General features: G+C 38.4%; 2 protein-coding genes across 3 annotated transcripts in view; one reads left to right on the top strand and one right to left on the bottom strand.

Moving 5' to 3' along the window:
- Window positions 1-11046, bottom strand: part of LOC115211805 (complement C1q tumor necrosis factor-related protein 7-like) — a 71372-nt gene extending 60326 nt beyond the window's left edge. The window contains exon 1 of the mRNA XM_029780513.2: window positions 10000-11046. The gene's annotated coding sequence lies outside the window, so the exon portion shown is untranslated. The remainder of the gene's footprint in view (window positions 1-9999) is intronic.
- The window catches only part of LOC115211797 (DNA ligase 1), a 196251-nt gene that overhangs the window by 100612 nt on the left and 78139 nt on the right, over window positions 1-17500 (top strand). The window lies entirely within an intron of this gene.

The following is a 17500-nucleotide window of genomic DNA, read 5'->3' as shown; positions in this document are numbered from 1 at the left end:
CAACTTCACGGCAGGAGGGGCAGATGAGGGCAGCTGCATCGAACTCTCTCATGCACCAAATAGCAGTTGCTAGAAAGCCTTCATGAAGTAAAACCAAGTAGCAACACCAAATGGCGGTGCCCCAGCATGGCCACAGCTCATAAGCTGAAACTAGAATCAATCAATCATCAATCAATCAATCAATCAATCATATATATATATATATATATATTTTCATATATGTATATATATATATATATATATATATATATATATATATATATATATATATTTTCATATATGTATATATATATATATATTTGTAAAAAATGAAGTTCGAAAATGCTGCTATATTATACAATTTTTAATTTTTATATATACATTATAACATGTTTCAGTTCCTGAAATGAACCTTATCAAAAAAAGTTATATATAAAAAAAGACAGCTCATGCCGTCAAACACAAGAAATTCATTTACAATACACAACGGAGTCAGACATCTTAAAGTTCAAATATAGTTTGAAGTAAGTTCATTCATGCTATATGTTCAAAGTGTTCGATGCAGTGGCCCACGGTGGCGATACGTATTCAATACAAAAAACAGATCAAAGTGGTGGAAAGCAGTCAATACAGAAGATTGATGTTCCCGAAAGAGCGAGGAATTCATTTTTACCTTGAGCAATTGTGATGACCCATGGTGGATGTTCGCTGGGTGATTCTAGTGAGTCTTGTGAATTGTTCGGGTTTTATAATGCCTGTTAGGTGGTCAGTCCAGTGTAGCGTGACGTCATCAACGTTTTGACCAATCGTTTCGTTAGGTGGCTTTAGTCAAGCAGAACGGTACGTCATCAACATTCTGACCAATCGTGACCTATCGCTGTATTATAACTGCCTCTTGTCTGTATCCTGTTTTGACCAGTCATTTCATTAGGTGGCTTAGTCAAGCAGGACGGTACGTCATCATGATTCTGACCAATCATGACTTATAGCTGTATTAGATCTGCCCCTTTTCGTTAGGTGGCTTAGTCAAGCAGAACGGGACGTCATCAGAATTCTGACCAATCGTGACCTATCGCTGTATTATAACTGCCTCTTGTCTGTATCCTGTTTTGACCAGTCGTTTCGTTAGGTGGCTTAGTCAAGCAGAACGAGACGTCATCAAGATTCTGCCCAATCACGACTTATAGCTGCATTAGATCTGCCCCCTGTCTGTATTTTGTTAGGTGACTAGTCAAGCAGAAAGGTACGTCATCAATATTCTGACTAATCTCTGCCCCCTGTTTGTATCCTGTCCATTCTAGCAGGACTAGACGTCATCAGCATGTTGACCAATCAGAATCGGGTCTGACCCTTAGCTGTATCGTATGTGGTCAGTCCATCAGGGTCAGATTTGCACGAAAGAATTTTTTTCCTTTTTTACTAAGGCATATTTCCGTCAGTGCGAGTGACTGTTTAAGGTAGCGGCCGTGGTGGAATTTTGCTTCTCCTTTTTGGAGGACTTATCTTTTGTTTTAATATTCCTGGCCCAGGGTGTTTAAACTTTGTCTAAATTTTTTTATGAAATACAGTTCTTTATTTTGGCGTTGTGTGAAGGTTGCGTTGTCACTGAATTTATAGAGCGGGTTAGTTGTAAATTTCGGATTTACATTTCCAGCACATCTATCTATGTGTCCGCTGACCTGTATTTTGCGGTAATCAGGGTTTCTAATTTGTGATTTATGCACCGCCATCCTGTTACGTAAGCTATTTTTTGTATGGCCTATATACTGCCTATTGCAGCCTGCGCATGTTATGACGTAAATTAAGTTTTCTGATGCGCAGGTGAAGTTTGTTCTAATGGTGAACTGGTGGCCTTGTTCCAGTATAAATTCTGATCCTTCTTTCAAGATGACACAGATTCCGCAGTTGGGCCTTCCCAGCAAATTCTTAGACACACTTCTTAAACCTTTCTAAAACACATCAAAAGCTACGTAAGAGACGATATAGATATGCTCAACCACCTCCCTAAAACAGTCAATGAGAAAACCCTTCTAGTATCATTCGACGTAGTTAATCTTTATTCTAACATCCCTCACAACCTAGGAATAGAAGCAATCACCTTCTGGCTGAATAACTACCCCTTTGAACTCCCAACTCGCATAACAAAGACCTTATAATAGAAGGACTTAGATTCATTTTAGAGAACAATTATTTTATTTTTGACAATGATTTCTACAGGCAAAGATCGGGAATAGCGATGGGCACGCGTACTGCACCATCTTTTGCCAACCTAGTGATGGGATACCTCGAGAAAATACTATACCGGATGACACTCGAGAAATATGGAAACACCTTCGCCACCTATATCCATAACAACTGGAAAAGATACCTCGATGACTGTTTCATCATCTGGGACAAAGGCATAGAGAAACTTGAGGAATTTAAAATTCTATTAAATGGAATAAATGACAATATACAATTCACGATGGACCACAACGAAAAAGAATTACCATTTTTAGACATCCTCATTAAGAAAACCGGCAACAAAATAGAGACAGATATCTACTATAAACCGACAGACTCTAAACAGTACCTACCCTTTGATTCATGCCACCCACGACACACTAGAATGAATGTCCCTTTTTGTTTAGCTAGAAGGATTTGCACCATAATATCAGACACAAACACCCGACACACATGTCTCCAGGAACTTAGAACCACACTCACAAATAGAAACTATCCAGAGCCCCTAATAGACAGTGCAATCCAACGGGTACTTAAATTAAGTATAGAAGACCTGAGACAAACAAAACCAAAAAAGAAAGAACAATCAAAAACCCTTCCCTACATCTCTACACACAACCCACTCAACAATGAGGCCTTCAACACCATACTACAAAGCACAGCCCTACTAAAGGGAGACCCAAAGATGAACCGGATCCTCGAAACACACACCATCATTAAAAATTAAACGGCAACCAAAATCCTTGAAAAGGATTTTAACCCAAGCTACACTGCACTCAACATCAACCACAAAACCAGCAGTTAGAAAATGTGGAAGCCCAACTGCGGAATCTGTGTCATCTTGAAAGAAGGATCAGAATTTATACTGGAACAAGGCCACCAGTCACCATTAGAACAAACTTCACCTGCGCATCAGAAAACTTAATTTACGTCATAACATGCGCAGGCTGCAATAGGCAGTATATAGGCCATACATAAAATAGCTTACGTAACAGGATGGCGGTGCATAAATCACAAATTAGAAACCCTGATTACCGCAAAATACCTGTCAGCGGACACATAGATCGAGATGCAAACAGCAAAACTAACCCCAGCTCTCTGTGTCAGGACAGACACGTGCTTAGTTCTACTGATTACATCGGGAATAAAATTTCAAATGTCTTGGTTCTGGCGCGCTAAGGAATTCTTGAAGCGAGGGGCTGCAGTGAATAATTCACTGCGGATATTGCTTACAACTAGGGAACGTATTTATTTAAATATTTAAATATTGAGGGAGATAAATTAATATTAATTTTAATATCAATTTAAAACCAGTAGTCTAGCATTCAAAAATCTGAGGAGTCAGAGAAAATTCAAATATATGTGTATATTGGCAGGGATAGCCTGCTAGGTAGCCGGCCGAATGCTAGAAGAAGACCATCAACGATCCTCCCTCAATATTTAAATATTTAAATAAATACGTTCCCTAGTTGTAAGCAATATCCGCAGTGAATTATTCACTGCAGCCCCTCGCTTCAAGAATTCCTTAGCGCGCCAGAACCAAGACATTTGAAATTTTATTCCCGATGTAATCAGTAGAACTAAGCACATGTCTGTCCTGACACAGAGAGCTGGGGTTAGTTTTTCTGTTTGCATCTCGATGACCGAATGTACTGAAGAAGTCACGGACATTTGAATTATGCAAGTAAGTTCAGGACACTTCCCTCCAGGATCTTCCAGATGTATATTATGGCATATCTTTCCCGCCTACGCTCCAGGGAATATATTTTCATATATGTATATGTATATATATATATATATATATATATATATATATATATATATATATTCATATTTTCATATATCCGACTCGTGGCCGATGCCAGCGCCGCCTCCACTGGCTTCCGTGCCGGTGGCACGTAAAATACACCAATGTGACCGTACAACAGGCACCCATGCCAACCCCCTTGCTTGCGAAGACATGTTGGGGCAAGCGAAATCGAAATCGAATTGAACCAGCCAGGATCCCTGGTCTGGTGGTACGTAAAAAACACCATCCGACTCGTGAAGCACCATCCGACTCATGGCCGATGCCAGCACCGCCTCGTCTGGCTTCCGTGCCGGTGGCACATAAAATACACCAATCCGACCGTGGCCGTTGCCAGCCTCGCCTGGCACCTGTGCAGGTGGCACGTAAAAAGCACCCACTACACTCACGGAGTGGTTGGCGTTAGGAAGGGCATCCAGCTGTAGAAACACTGCCAGATAAGACTGGAGCCTGGTGCAGCCTTCTGGCTTCCCAGATCCCCGGTCGAACCGTCCAACCCATGCTAGCATGGAGAACGGACGTTAAACGATGATGATGATGATGATGACGATGTATATATATATATATATATATTATATATATATATATTCATATATCTATATATATTTTCATGTGTATATATATATATATATATATATATATTCATATATCTATATATATTTTCATAGGGCTCTCACTAAACAAATTGAAGGCATGGCTGCTCTCGATTATTGGGATCGCCTTAAAGCCTTGAAACTTTACTCCCTCCAGTGTCGCCGTGAGCGGTACATCATTTGTACGATGTGGAAAATATACCGCCAACTTTGCCCAAACGACCTAAACATTAGCTTCAAGGTTCATCCAAGACTTGTCCCACGGGCTATACGTCCCCTGCCAAATTCAAGATCACAACATACACGTACACTGCAACATAATTTCTTTTCCTCAACAGGCCCTGCCCTATGTAACATTGTCCCGAGGGAGATCAAAGAGGAAAAGGATCCCATCAACTTCAAACAGAGTCTGGATAGATTCCTTCAAAGAATACCAGATAAGCCACCCATAATTGGATACAACTCACCCAACAAGAACTCACTACTTGAACAAAACTGGATACAACTCACCCAACAAGAACTCACTACTTGAACAAAACTGGATACAACTCACCCAACAAGAACTCACTACTTGAACAAAACTTGACTTAAACAGGATTCGAATAATCCTATCAGGTGGTGCTATTAAGTTAGACATGGCCTGGACCAATCTTTGGTTGAAACATATCTAAGTTTATCTAAGTTTATATATATATCTATATATATTCATATATATATATATATATATATATATTATATATATATATATATATATATATATATATATATATATTCATATATATCGTATATATATAAATATTCATATATATATAAATATTCGTATATATATAAATATTCATATATATATAAATATTCATATATATATATATATATATATATATTCATATATCTATATATATTTTCATATATGTATATATATATATATATATACGTATATATATATATAATACAAATAAGAAAATGGAGAAACAATTTGTTGGTTCATCAGCTTTCGGATATTAGAATGTTGACTTATTTATTCATTAACAAAAACGAGAACCTTAATAGCATAAATATATACATTATAATTCAATACATATAAGATAAGGATACAATTACAAAAATCTTAATACAAATCATTGAAATCATTGAAATCACTTTTCAACAGGGGTGGATGGTCAGTCGTATCTACCACAGCTCTTGATTGGCAATTTTATGAAATTCTAGAAAGATGGATAGCGAAGTTAACCTTGTTGTGATTGGAACTCCTGTAAAGTAACATAACTAAATACCACAAGGTAGTTAATCTTATTGCTTTACCAATTCTACCTGTCATTTCCCCCACATCATTATCATCAGCTGTAGCAGCAGCAGTTATATCATTGTTTAACATCTGTCTTCCATGCTGGCATGAGTTGGACAGTTTGACAGGAGCCAGTGAGTAAGAGGACTGCATCAAGCTCCAATGCCTGCTTTGACATGGTTTTTACAGCTGGATGCCCTTCCTAGTGCCAACAACTTCACAGAGTGTACTGGGTGCTTTTTACCACTGGGTATTAATAATAGTTTTTACTCTATCTTAGCATAATTTGAACTCAGTACCTCATGGTACTAAATGAGTTCCTATGAATTCCTTTACTCCAATAGCAACAGTAATCATCATCATCATCGTTTAGCGTCCGCTTTCCATGCTAGCATGGGTTGGATGGTTTAACTGGAGACTGGGAAGCCAGAAGGCTGCACCAGGCCCAGTCTGATCTGGCAATGTTTCTATGGCTGGATGCCCTTCCTAACGCCAACCACTCCATGAGTGTAGTGAGTGCTTTTTACGTGCCACCGGCACAGTTGCCAGATGAGGCTGGCAAACGGCCACAATCGGATGGTGCTTTTTACGTGCCACTGGCACGGAGGCCAGTCGGGCCAGTAATAATAATAATAATAATAATAATAATCCTTTCTATTGGAAGCGTAGGGCCTCAAATTTGGTAGAAGGGATTAAATCAATTACATCAACTCCAGTGCGTAACTGGTACTAATTTTATTGACCCTGAAAGGATGAAAGGCAAAGTTAACCTCAGTGGAATTTGAACTTAGAATGTAACAGCAGACGAAATACTGCGAAGCATTTTGCCCAGCATGCTAACAATTCTGCCAGCTTGCTACCTTGATGATGATGATGATGATGATGATAATAATGATGATAATAATAATAATAATAATCCTTTCTACTATAGGCACATGGCCTGAAATTTTGGGGAAGGGGATAGTCACTTACATTGACCCCAGTACTCAACTGGTACTTATTTTCTCGACCCCCAAAAGGATGAAAGGCAAAGTCAACCCAGGCAGCATTTGTACTCAGAATGTGCCTATGGACAAAATACCGCTTAGCATTTCACCTGGTGAGCTAATGATTCTGTCAGCTTGCCACCTTGATAAGAATTATAATGGTAATAAAACACTGTAGCCGCCCCCAATAAATTACTCAACCAACACAATGCTTACCCTGCTCAATCGGTATCTGACAGTAAAACACATAAGGCAACCGGCATAGCACAAATTCTACATGACAATTACTTAACACAACACATTCTACACAATCACATCCTAACACACAACAAAACTGACATAGCATTTTCTATAAACTCACCACCTAACACTGTAAAACACATGCACAACATAACCATCGCAATACATTCTACTTGCTCACAACATAAGACTGTAGCACACACATACAACACAACTGCTACACAATAACCACTCAGAACTGTAACACACAACACAAGCAATACAACATACAGCATATACACTAAACAATCAGCTTCCAACTGAATATCACAACTCACGTAGCACATACTCTATACAACAAATAGATGAAACATTAACGTAACAACAGGACACAATGCTACAAATTCTGGCACAAATTAAAACAGATGCAGCATAGAAACACAATTTCTTTTCCTTTAAAAGAAAATGCTGCGTACACCTAAGGAATGTATAGGTACACCAGGTGGTGCAGTTGCTGACATGAATCAATTGGAAACATAATAATAATAATAATTAATTCTTGTTTTATTGGCCACAAGGGCTAACATAAATAAAAAAAAACATGTAAGGACAAACACAGGACGAAAAGTACAAGGGGTTTTGCGAAAACTATAACAAATAAAATCTCCCAATAGGAGGAGGCGCTTCAAAAAGTTACTCATGGAAAAAACCCATAAAAACCACAGGAGCCTGGTCAAAAGGGGTAGAGAGCTCCCTCTCCTTTTATATTACCTGTTTTTTTTTTACAGCTGTAACCTCTCAGTTCTTTCTACTACAGTCACAGGGGCCTGAAATTTTGGGGTGAGGGAGCGAGTTGATTTCATTGTCCCCAGTGCTCAACTGATACTTAATTTATCAACTCCTAATAAGATGGAAAGCAAAGTCAACCTCAGTGGAATTTGAGCTCAGAACATAAACAAGAAATGCCTTTAACCATTCTCTCTAGTATGCTGATGGTTCTGCTAACTCACTGCAATAATAATAATAATAATAATAATAATAATCCTTTCTACTAAAGGCACAAGGCCTGAAATTTTGGGGGAGTTACATCAACCCCAATGTTTCACTGGTACCTAATTTACCGACCTCAAAAGGATGAAAGGCAAAGTCGACCTCAGCGGAATTTGAGCTCAAAACACAAAGACAGAAGAAATGTCATTAAGCATTCTCTCCAGTATGCTTATGGTTCTGCCAGTTCACTACAATGATGATGATGATAATAATAATAATAATAATAATCATCATCATCATCAAACATCTGTTTTCCTTGCTAGCACGGGTTGGACGGTTCGACCGGGGTCAAATTATAATAATAATGATTTTATTTATTTGCCTCCAGGGCAAAATAATAATAATAGTTTCTGACATGAGCACAAGGCCGGAAATTTGCGAGTGAGGTTCAACAGTTACATTAATCTCGGCCCTTGGTTGCTTTGGTACACTGTTTATCAACTCTGGCAGGGATTAAAGACAAAGCTGACCTCACTAAGATCTGAAATGAGAATTAAAAAACCAGACCAGGCACTAATAATCCTGCCAGTCTAAGGCCAGCAGTTTTGAAAGGAAGGGAGGAGTTGATACCATTGACCCCCAGTATTTGATTGATACTTTATTTTTATTGACCTCAGAGGAATGAAAGGGCAAAGTTGACCCTGGTGAGATCTGAATTCAGATTGTAAAGGGTCAAAGGAAATACCACTGCTATTTCTTTCAATACTCTAATGATTCTGTCTACTAATTCACTACCCTAATAGCAATAACAACTGTTTTCAAATTTTGGCACAGGGCCAGTAATTTTAGGGGGAGAAAGTTGATTACACCAACCCCAGTACTTAACTGCCGTGTTATTTTACTGTGCATAAAAGGAAGAAAGGCAAAGTTGACTCAAGCAGGAATTGAGTCAGAATAAACACTACACTGCTAGGCATTTTTATTCCTGATGCTCTAGCGATTCTGCCAGTGTACTCCCTTACTAATAATAATAATAGTAATAATAATAATAATAATAATAACAACAATAGCAATAATAACGATGATTTAGGTACAAGGGAAGGTTTTAGTGGATACCATTAACCCCCAGTACTTAACTGGTACTTTATTTTATCAACCCCAGGAGGATGACAGGCAAAATCAACCTCAACCTGATTTGAACTCAGAATGCAAAGAGCTGGAACAAATACCATTAAGCATTTTCTCTGACACTCCTAAAGATTCTGCCAGCTTGCTACAATAATGATAATAATAATAATGATGAGGATGATGTTGATTTATTTAAAAATAAATAATAATGATAATTATATAATAAGCGCTTTCTTTTGACTTAATAACAAGGACAGTTTTGTAAATGAAAAGGTAGAGTTCCTTGAATTTATTCCAAATGTATTATAAACTGGTTCCTAATCTTATTTGCCCTAGAGGTATGATAGGCAAAGCTGGCTTTGGTAATATTTGAACACAGAATGTAGAGGGATAAAACTAAAGTGCTACAAAGCAATTAACCATGTTGACTACTGTCTTAACCATTTCTAGTGCTTGATAATAAGACTTTCTGACAGTGACATGAGGCCACAGGTGAGACATGCACTTCATTGTAGTGACTCTCCCTAATGCATTACTGGAACTTATTTTATCGACCCCTGAAGGACAAAAGGCAAAAACTGACTCCCTTGGTAGAAGATTCTTTTGTCTTTTAATGTGATTGAAATCTGTAAGGTGTTTAATTCTGCAACTGCATGCTGCCCCTTCCAATATAATAATAATAATGACAACAACTATGATGAAAATATTAATAAAATATTAATAAAAATAATGATGGGTAAATGACTATTAAGAACAATATTTGGAAAAGATGATAATTAAAATCTAACTTACGTTCTCAATAATTTCCAATGTCTTTGATATCAATTATCAGTTCTGCATCACACTCACCAACTCTTTTCTATTTTATCTTTCTTATTTACCTGTTTACCTGAAAACAGCACCACTCTCTCCAACTTCTTAAGTTTCCCCGTTAGGACTTAGTTTTGGTTTTGTTTTGTTTCTCTTCCTGCTGCTGTATTGGAATAATCCACCCCAGTGTCTCTCGTCATGCACCTTTGTATAGCGCTTCCTCCCAGTCAAGAATGGTTTTTATGAAGTCACTGTTTCTGAATCTCTTCGGAGTGACGTTGGTGCTGGATGCTGTTTTGCAGTCTTTTGTTTTGGAAAGCAGTAATTCCCACTTGTTCGCTCAGAATCCTCCTGTTTATAGCATTCACACGGAGTTGGATGGGGTGGAAGTGGTGGTGGAGGTGGAGGTGGAGATTAAGAAAATAAAATGTTAACAGAAACTACAAGATTAAAATGCATTCCTTTTTTTTTTCCTTTACAAATAATTATATATAATTTTTTTTTGCTTTAGTTTGCATGTGTGTGTGTGTTGTTTTTGTGTGATTGTTGCTAACGATGTTGTTGTCACTTCCCTACGTGCTGGAGACAGTGACACTGCGAGCTCTATTGCGCGTGCTTGTATCTTCTATTTATGCAAGTGTCAGAACTAAAAAGGTAGGTAAAAGCAAGCGGAGAGAGAGAGAGAGAGAGAGAGAGAGATAGACTGTAGACAGACAGACAGATAGATGGTGAGAGAGAGAGGGAGAAAAGAGGAAGTGCAAGATGAGCAAACACGGAAAATGAGAGAGGGGGGAAGGAAGAGGAGAAGGAATCTGCTTGTTTGATCGAGTGAGTGCACATTGATTGGAGATGTGTGATTTTCTCTCTTGTCTACTGCTACTACTGATATTACTGAAATTTGTTTCCAGCTATAAAGGTACGGGGCGGCGAGGTGCTATCCCTCATCCTCTCTCGTCTTATCTCACATCTCCACCTCCCCTCCCATTCCCTCACTGCTACACCGACCACACCAGCGTCGTCGCACGGTGATGCTTGTTATCTGTGCACGAGGACACACCCTCTCGCCTTCCATCCTTCCCCAATCCTCATCACACACCCCCTCCTCTCAAACAAACACTCCATATCTCTGCTCTGCTCTCTTGTGCCTTCACACACACACACACACTTCCCCTGCACTCCGTCTTTTTTAAAAATAAAACAATAAATAAATACGATAAAACCCTGCAACAAAGTAGGTGTGGTAGGATGAGGGAAGGATCACTCACCTATTCCCCAGCCCCAGCCCCTCCCATGCACCAGTCTTGCTGTCTCTTTTGTCTTTTACTTCATTTGCACATTCTTAGCAATGAAATAACATTTTTGGGAAGAAAAGTCGAGTGATGCCGATGTCAATAATAATAATAATAATAATAATAATAGTAATTTTATTTACAGCTAGGATGATGATTGAGTAGGGCTATTATTATTATTATTATCATCATCATCATCATCATTATTATTATCATCATCATTATCCTTATTATTATCATTATTATTATTATCATTATTATTATTATCATTATTATTATCATTATCATTATTATTATTATCATTATTATTATTATTATCATCATCATCATTATTCTTATTATTATCATTATTATTATTATTATATCATCATCATCATCATCATCATCATCATCATCATCATCATCATCATCATCATTATTATTATTATTATTATTACCATGTTGGACAAAATGCTTAGTAGCATTTCTTTTCGGGTTTGAATTCTTAGTTCAAATACTCTGGGGTCTACATTGCCTTTCATCCTTTTAGGGTCGAAGAAATAACTACCAGTTAATCACAAGAGTTATTATTATTGCTATTATTATTACTACTACCACCCCCAAAAATTTTAGGCCATGTGCCTATACTAGAAAATTTATTATCATTATCATTGTTAAGAACAATTAAGTACCAGTTACGCACTGGGGTCGATGTAATCGACTTAATCCATTTGTCTGTCCTTCTTTGTCCCCTCTGGTTTAGCCCCTTGTGGGTAGTAAAAAAAATTATTATTATTATTAATATTGGGGCAGTGAGCTGGCAGAACTGTTAGCATGCCAGGCAAAATGCTTTGCAGTATTTTGTCTGCCACTATTTTCTGAGTTCAAATTCTACCAAGGTCGCCTTTGCCTTTCGTCCTTTCGGGGTTAATTAAATAAGTACCACTGGAGTTGATGTCATCCACTTAATCCCATCTCCCAAACTGCCCTTGTGGCAAAAACTTGAAATAAGGTGGTGAGCTGGCAGAATCGTTAGCATGCTGGGCAAAATGCTTAGCGGCATTTCGTCCATCTTTATGTTGTGTTCAAATTCCACAGAGGCTGACTTTGCCTTTCATCCTTTTCAGGTCAATAAATTCAATATCAGTGAAATAGTGGGGTCAACATAATTTCCCCCAAAATTTCAGGCCTTGCGCCTGTAGTAGAAAAGATTATTATTATTATTCTGTTGTGTCTGGGGAGAGTCATTTTCTTTTTGTGCCTTTTAATGTAACACACACACACTGATAAAATTTCCACTTATTTCTTATTAATTAGGAAAATAAAAATAAGAAATAAGTGGAAATTTTACCGGTGAGTGTGTTATATTATAAGGCACAAAAATAAAATGACTCTCCCCCAAACACAACAGAATATACTTCAACACACAAACTCATATAAAGATTCTTGCAAACCAAATCCAAAATCGAAAATTATTTATATTATTATTATTATTATTATTTAGCACACTGGACAGAATGCTTGGCAGTATTTCCTCTGGCTTTGTGTTCTGGGTTCAAATTCTGCTGAGGTCAACTTCCCCTTTTCATTCCTTCAGAGTTGGTAAAATAAGTATCAGTTGATGTAATCAAATAGCTGCCTCTCTCAAAATTTCAGGCTTTGTGTCTGTAGTAGAAGGAATTATTCTTACTATTATTTGTAATAATTTATTACATAGATATAGTCAATTGGCTTGACACCAGTACCATTACATAAATATTTTTTTTTGATTAACCTGTGGAAAAGAAAATAAACTTGAGTCTGGCAAGATTTCATCATGATGGTAATGATGATATTTTTAGTTTCCATATAAGGTTCAAAGTTGTAGCAATTGAAGGCATTACAACAAATTGTGATACACTATAAAGCAGTACTAGAAATAAGTGTCAAAAAATTACAATCAAAAATAATTCTTTATAGTAAATAAGGCAAAACACTATTTTCTTGTATGTGTGTGTGTGTGTGTGATAGAGAGAGAGAGAGAGAGAGAATAAATATACATATATATATATATTTTTATATATATTTACATATATATATATATATATATATTATATATATATATATATATATATAGTATATATATATATATATATATATATATATATACATATATATATATATATTATATACAATATATAATATATATATACATATAATATATATATATATATAATACTATATATACATATATATATATATATATAATACATATATATATATATATATATATACATATATATATACATATATATATACACCCAATCTGACCGTGGCCGTTGCCAGCCCGCCTGGCACCTGTGCAGGTGGCACGTAAAAGGCACCCACTACACTCACGGAGTGGTTGGCGTTAGGAAGGGCATCCAGCTGTAGAAAATTGCCAGATTAGACTGGAGCCTGGTGCAGCCTTCTGGCTTCCCAGAACCCCGGTCGAACCGTCCAACCCATGCTAGCATGGAGAACGGACGTTAAACGACGATGATGATGATACATATATACATATATATATACATATATATATATATGTATATATATATATATATATATAATATATACATATTATATATATATATAATATATACATATATATATATATATATATACATATTATATATGTGAAAAAGTGCCACACCCTAGCGGTTGAGGGAACCTGTGGAAGAGGCAGACCAGGAAAACCCTGGACGAGGTGGTGAAGCACGACCTTCGAACTTTAGGTCTCACTGAGGAAATGACTAGAGACCGAGACCTCTGGAAGTGTGCTGTGCGCGAGAAGACCCGGCCAGGACAAGTGAGTCCACAACCCGTGGCCTTCTACATGGGATGGAGCCAGCCTACGTATGCATACCTTCCTTCTTGGGACACCAAAACTACTGTGAAGACGTGTTGAGGCAAGTGAGGATCAGAATTGAAATCGATCAAGGAAATTGCGGATGTGCTACCAGTGCCGGGGCATGTCGAAACTCTGCTTGTGAAGACCCATTGAGGCAAAGTGAGGATCAGAATCGAAAATCGATCAATGGAAATCGATCAATGGAAATTGCAGATGTGTTACCAGTGCCGGTGGCATGTAAGAGAACTTTCCGTTTCGCGACCGTTGCCAGCACCGCCCCGTTTCGTGTCCGTTGCCAGCCTCGCCTGGCCCTCGTGCCGGTGGCACATAAAAAGCACCATCCGTTCGTGGCCGTTTGCAGCTCGTCTGGCACCAGTGTGGTGGCACGTAAAAAGCACCCACTACACTCAGGAGTGGTTGGCGTTAGGAAGGGCATCCAGCCTTAGAAAACACTGCCAGATTTGACTGGGCCTGATGAAGCCTTCTGGCTTCACAGACCCCAGTAGAACCGTCCAACCCATGCTAGCATGGAAAACGGACGCTAAATGATGATGATGATGATGATGATATATACATTATATATATACATATATATATATATATATATATAATATATAGATATATACATATTATATATATAATACATATATATAACATATATAATACAATTTATATACATATATATATACAATATAATATATATATATATATATATACAATATATATACATATATATACATTATATATACATATATAATACAGATATATACAATATATACATATATATATACATATATATAACATATATACATATATATACATATATGATTTGATTGATTGATTGATTGATTCCAGGTTCAGCTCATGAGCTGTGGCCATGCTGGGGCACCGCCATTTGGTGTTGCTAATTGGTTTCACTTCATGGAGGCTTTCTAGCAACTGCTATTTGGTTGCTATGAGAGAGGTTCGATTGCAGCTGCCCTCATCTGCCCTCCTGCCGTGAAGTGGTTCATCTGGGACACCTGACAGGAAGAGATCCAGCTCCATTTTTAAAGACATCTGTATCCACCCCATGCAGGTCTCTCAGGTTCATCGGGAGGATATTGAAGAGCTGTGGGCCTCGGAAGCCCAGGCTATCACAGAATCTTGTCCTACATCTTGATGGCAAGTTGGAGTCCTAGGCACCACGCAGTGGCGCCCAGTTCTGGCGTTTGCGTAACTCTCGATGCCAAAGTTCAGGACACTTCCCTCCAGGATCTTCCAGATGTATATTATGGCATATCTTTCCCGCTACGCTCCAGGAATATAATTTTAATCTCTTGAGTCTTTCCCAGTAGCTTACATTCTGCATAGAGGCTATCTTCTTCGTGTAGCTTCGTGTGGATCGCCTCAAGTTCTGTGATCAACTTGACACTGGATGGTGATCATAGCTGAGAGCAATAGTCAAAGTGACTTAGGACAAGTGTCTCCAGAGGACATCATGGTTTCTTGTTCTCTTGTTCTAAAGGTTCTAAGAATCCATCCCGCCAGGCGTCTGCATTTCACTGTTCAGTTTAGCAACATGTACATGAAAGGTCGCGTCATCACTCATGTGAATACCCAGGTCACGCACTGATTGTGCCTCTGGGATTGCAATCCCTCCGGGTCCAGTGTATTCCTTGGGTATTGCATTCAGTTTTGCATGCTGATAGTATAAAGCTTGAAACTTTCAGCATTGACTGCATGCTATTCTTTTCAGCCCACTTGTAAATTTCGTCCAGCTCATATTGCAGGTGCCTAGTGTCTTCAGGGTTCTGTATTGCCTGTGAAACTTTGTATCATCTGCATAACTTGTGATCGTGGCTCTCCGCGTGGCTGAGGGCATGTCTGAGAGGGCCATTATGAACAGTAGTAGTGGTCCCAAAACAGTGCCCTGTGGAACCCGCTCACTATTTGCGTGCTAATGGAAGTGGGCCCATTGGCACTACCACCTGACTTCATTCTCAGAAAGTCGTGAAGCCATTCTCCTAGTTTCCAACTATGCCAAGATCACGCAGTTTGTGACACATATCATTCCATGATCGACTTATCGAAGGCCTGTGCGAAGTCGAGATATATGACTTCCACTTTGAGTGGTTGAGCAGTTGTTTCAGCACCCAGTCATAGTTGCTGCAGGAGCTGAGTTAAGCAGCTTCTTCCTGGTCGGAAACCAGTTGGGTGTCAGGCAGCAAGTCATTTTCTTCAAGGAAGGTGATTAGTTCCTTCTGACTATTCGTTCCATGACCTTGCTGATGTGTGAGGTCAGAGAGATAGGTCTGTAGTTCTTGCCTCCGCTCTGCTACCTCCTTTATGAATAGGGCATATTTTACCTTCCTTCAGTTTTCTTGGAAGTTTGCCACTGCAAGGAAGCTCTGAAAGAGGAACTGCAGTGGTCTTGCTAAGACTCTCTATATACTTTTAGGAGGATTGCCGGGAATCCATCGGGGCCCAATAGCTGAGTCTATTTTCATTTCATCTATAGCCTTTATTACATCATCTTCCTTATATCGATGTAATTTAACGTCGCCGCCTCTGATTCTATATCTGCAGTGGTAAAAAAGTCAGTTGGATTGCTGATTTGGAATGCCCAACGGGTGGAGTGAAAACACTCTTGAATTATTCATTCAGTATTTCACTTACCCTCATTGGTTTTCCTGTGAGTGTGCCATCCTTTTCAAGGAGTGGCCCTATCCTACAGTGCACCGTAGCTGTTCTTTGGCATACCTGTAGAAAGCTCTGGGTTTATTTTTTATGTTGTCTATAGCCCAGGCTTCTTTGTCTGCTCTTCTTCCTCATGGGAGAGTTGCAGACAATTTTCAATTTCCAACAGTTTTATTTTCAGGCGGGACTTTCACTGCTTCAATTTGTTTGTTTAGGCGATTTGAGATTTTGTGCGCCGTCTCATTAAAATTTTTCTCTCTCTGGGGATTTTGTTTTGTGTACAGTGGCCTTTCTCTCTGGGACACATTTGTAGCATATGGCTTGCATTACAGACATGAATTGTTGAAGTATCATGTCGATGTCCGGCGAGGAGAGACATTCAGGCCAGTTTGTTGAGGATCTCTTTCTCAATTTGTTTCCAGTTTGCCTTATTGAAGTTCAAGCTGGAAAAGACTCTGAGGGTTTCTTGTAGGCTGCATGTCCGTGGCTCTCTTTTGGCCCGTACATGGTCAGCTCTACCATGTTGTGATCCGAGAGTAGTGGTCGGTGTCACTTTCACAATAGGATGAGATCATATTATTTGTGAAGCAGAGATCCAGTGTGTTACCCGCTCTGGTTGGTTGGAGTATTACTTGCTCATGTAAGGGTGTTGGTGAGGTTCAGGAGG

Source organism: Octopus sinensis, linkage group LG1 (genome assembly GCF_006345805.1).
Source record: "Octopus sinensis linkage group LG1, ASM634580v1, whole genome shotgun sequence".
Classification (NCBI taxonomy): domain Eukaryota; kingdom Metazoa; phylum Mollusca; class Cephalopoda; order Octopoda; family Octopodidae; genus Octopus; species Octopus sinensis.
Note: the sequence above shows the minus strand (reverse complement) of the source record. Positions and strands in the feature narration are given on the sequence as shown.